We start from the raw sequence: 4,243 nt of genomic DNA, 5'->3' as shown, positions 1-4,243 counted from the left end.
CTCAGCCGTGGGAGTCCAGGTGGACTCTGCTCCAGTCTGCTCAGCCGTGGGAGCCCAAACGGACTCCGCTCTTGCTCCAGATCCTGTGTCCGCCGAAGGGTCTTCACCTCACACTGATGGTACTGCTAAAGAGGATCCTGGCCAGCCTGCGACCCTCAGCTCACGTCGCCTGTCTCGAGGGGGTCCTAGAGGACATCCCTCACGTCGCCCGTCTCGAGGGGGTCCTGGAGGACTCCTCTCACGTCTCCCGTCTCCCGTCTCGAGGGGGTCCTGGAGGACGCCCCTCACGTCGCCTGTCTCGAGGGGGTCCAGGAGGATGCCCCTCACGTTGCCTGTCTCGATGGGGTCCTGGAGGACGCCCCTCACGTCGCCTGTCTCGAGGGGGTCCTGGAGGACGCCCCTCACGTCGCCTGTCTCGAGGGGGTCCTGGAGGACGCCTCTCACGCTGCCCGTCTCGAGGGGGTCCTGGAGGACGTCTCTCACGTCGCCCGTCTCGAGGGGGTCCTGGAGGTTGCCTCTCACGTCTCCCGTCTCGAGGGGGTCCTGGAGGACGCTCCTCACGTCGCCTATCTCGAGGGGGTCCTGGAGGACGCCTGTCTCGAGGGGGCCCTGGAGGACGCCCCTCACGTCGCCTGTCTCGAGGGGGTCCTGGAGGACGACCCTCACGTCGCCTGTCTCGAGGGGGTCCTGGAGGACGTCCCTCACGTCACCTGTCTCGAGGGGGTCCTGGAGGACGCCTGTCTCGAGGGGGTCCTGGAGGACGCCCCTCACGTCGCCTGTCTCGAGGGGGTCCTGGAGGATGCCCCTCACATCGCCTGTCTCGAGGGGGTCCTGGAGGACGCCCCTCACGTCGCCTGTCTTGAGGGGGTCCTGGAGGACGCCTCTCACGCTGCCCGTCTCGAGGGGGTCCTGGAGGATGCCCCTCACGCTGCCCGTCTCAAGGGGGTCCTGGAGGACGCCCCTCACACCGCCCACCTGAACGGTGGTCCTGTACTGGATGGCCTCCATGCCGCCCACCTGAACGATGGTCCTGTACTGGACGGCCTCCACGCCGCCCACCTGAACGAGGGTCCTGTACTGGACGGCCTCCACGCCGCCCACCTGAACGATGGTCCTATACTGGACGGCCTCCCGGTCGCCCACCTGACCTGCTCTGAGCCAGTGGCTGGTCTCCCGGCCATCTGGACATTTTGTGTTTCCCTACTTGGTTTAGTTCCCGGGCCTTGTCCTGTTTTTGTTTTGGACCTTGTGTGTCTTTGTTCGGGCCCACCACCCTTGCAGTTCCTCCCTCCGCCCGCCCTAGTTTTCTGGGAGGGGGTTTCTTGGGGACGCCAGGGGGCGTCCTTGAGGGGGGGTACTGTATGGATGGCACCATCTAGTGGGCCTTCCCCCTGTCTGTTCTCCCTTGTGTCTGTATTGATTGTCTGATTATCGTCACCTGTGTCATTTCCTGGTTGTGTGTATTTAAAGTCTGTCTGTCAGTTCTGTGGTTGTCGGTTCGTCGTTGGGTATTGCCTGTCCTGTCCTGCCTGTCTGATCCTGTTCTTGAGTCTGCTTTGTAAGTTTTGCTGCCATGTCAGCCTTTTGATTTATTATTATTATTATTATTATTATTATTATTATTATTATTATTATTAAAAGTATTTTATTTTATACGTCTGCCTCCTGAGTCCTGCCTGTGCAACTGGGTTCTACTGTCCTGATCTGCCTTAAACCCTGACACACACACTGTCACTACCCGCGTGGTCACTAAAGTCCCCCATCAGAAAAAAGGAGATCCCAGCTGGAGCACCTTCCAGCACTCCCGCTAAAGATTCCTAGAAGGCTGGATGCTCTGAACTGCCATTCAGTGCATAAGCACAAATGACAGCTGTGGAAGTTTCTGATATGGGAGATATAGGCAGTTGCCCAGGGCAGCATATCATCAAAGGTGGCACAAGCGCCTGCCCCCGCTCGTCCCTTAAAAACAATGAAATACATTATTTCATATAGCCTGTCCAGTCTACATTTTGGTTTCTTATCGCCCACTTATAAGTGGGCGCCCTCAGCCAGGTGCAGGGCGTGTAGCTTCTGCTGAGGTCTGAAACACAGGTTGTGAAAGAAGGAGAGGGGGATTCATCTCCCTCGCTGGGTCAGGTATGTGTCCAATAGTACACCTAATACAGTTAAGGAAATCACAGCATTGATTGCTCCCAAACAAAGCACATTTCATTCATAATATTGTGAAAAAAGCCAACAGTTCAAAACTTATTTGTGTGAAATCCCTGAATTTTTTTTACAAAAACAAATCACACACCAAGGAAGGTGAATTAATTTAGACCTAAGTCGTTCTGACTCATGTGGGGAGAGTGCCAATTACACACATGGAAGATGAACAAGAAAAGGTCAAAGCCTACCAGGTTTGGGAAAAAGAGAAAATAATCAGAGGAGAAATGAACAAAAGATAAAGGTATGCAGCTGTATCATCTCTTGGAGCATGAAAGGTGTTATGTTATGTAGGCTATAGCTTGTTACAAGATAAGCTTACTAATAACATAAGACGCTAACTGTTGTTTAAGTTTAGATGCTTAGGACAACATATTTGGTTTTCAGCAGAAAAAAGTCAGTTTTGAAAACTGAACTTCTTCCAAACCTAAGTTACTACATGGGAAAGTAATATTAGGCTACTATAATTACTAAAGGCAATGATCTTGTGATGTAGTTTGGACTGTGTTAAATAACCATTAACTGGGAAAGATGTTGATTTATCTCCTATTCTGAATATTTCACAAATTGAACATATAATTGCCTGTTTGTTGTTGTCTTAGTTATTAGCTGTTTGCTATGTCAGTATGACAGTTCCTAAATCACTTTACATTACTTGGGAAAGTTATGTTAGCCTGCTGTAATTACCAGTAATGAATTAGGATAGAAAATGTCTGCTACTGAGGATGAAGACCCATTTGCTGGAGGGGTTGTTCACCCAGGGTACCAAACAGGCTAGGACCACCCCTTAATGACAGGAAGAGCCAGTCCCTGCACCTGAAGATGCAGGGAAGCTACATTTTCTCATGTACCAGGCAAAACTCCAATTCAGAGGCACCAAGATGGGGGACTAGAAGTAAGCCTACACCAGCCTGGTGCATCTCACCATGGGCAACTCCAGAGTAAAATAAGGCCCAGTCCATCTCAAGGAAACTGGTTCGAGAGACCACATAGTGCATCGAGGTGAGCCCAACTACATGTCGTTGGTAACTCTCAACTTCACGCAAGAGCTCAGGCCTCTTCCTCACCAGAGAGGTGACATTCCATGTCCTAAGGGCCAGCTTTGGTAAGTCTGGGTCAGAGTGCCAAGGTGCTTGGCTGCTGTCCATGGCACTATGCACACAACTTGTATGCTCTCCCTGCAGATGGTGGATCCACAGGAACGCAGACCCATATAACTCATTTAGACTGAGCTCAACTGGGCTCCATGGGTAGAGATGTGGTCACCAGGTGCTTGCCATCAAGCCCCTCCTCTAGGCCTGGCTCCAGGATCTAGATAACCCAAGTCCAGGCGAGGAACATCAAGCTCCTTGATGCCTTCTGTCTATACATAAATTCTGTGTTATTTTTGTCTGACCTGTCACCTAGGACCATTGGGAGACCCTACCAGGGGCAAATGACCCAGCCAGTATAGCTTATCTATCATTCAGGTGCACATATTCCTCAACATTTAAAATGTGATGATTCACAGATTTTAGTATTTTGACGTTTGAAAAATACCGGTATGTTTGATTGTAGTACACAACACTGGTTTGTGCATGTTCCCAGGTGCATTTGATTAGCAACCACACATCACTTTAGTTTTGCAATGTTCCAAAAGTCAGTAGTCAAGTTAATGAAATAAACTCAAATTACTGATAGGCTGTAGAAATCCCTTGTGAAAGAAACACCCTAACATACCACTGCCTCAAAGAATATTAAACTCCTGACAACCCAGGAGAAAGGAAAGACAGAACAAGGTACACCTGTCCACTCAAAAGTGAGGCTGTGTGCATGTCTGTGGAAAAAAAATGGTAAACTAACATTGTATGATGTATAATATGTCTGTAATCACCATGTTTACTTTGTCAGGGTTAAGTGGGACAGCAAGTTATCGGGTGACTCTCTTTGCTCTTACTTTACTGTGTTACTGTGTAATTTGGCTCATAAATGTGACAGTTGTTGTGACAATCATTGTGGATAAAAACCTCCATGAACCCATGTACATTTTCCTCTGTAA

This window comes from Nematolebias whitei, chromosome 13, assembly GCF_014905685.2.
Source record: "Nematolebias whitei isolate Nwh7 chromosome 13, NemWhi1, whole genome shotgun sequence".
NCBI lineage: Eukaryota > Metazoa > Chordata > Actinopteri > Cyprinodontiformes > Rivulidae > Nematolebias > Nematolebias whitei.
The sequence above is the reverse complement of the archived record's forward strand: the minus strand, read 5'-3'. Positions refer to the sequence as shown.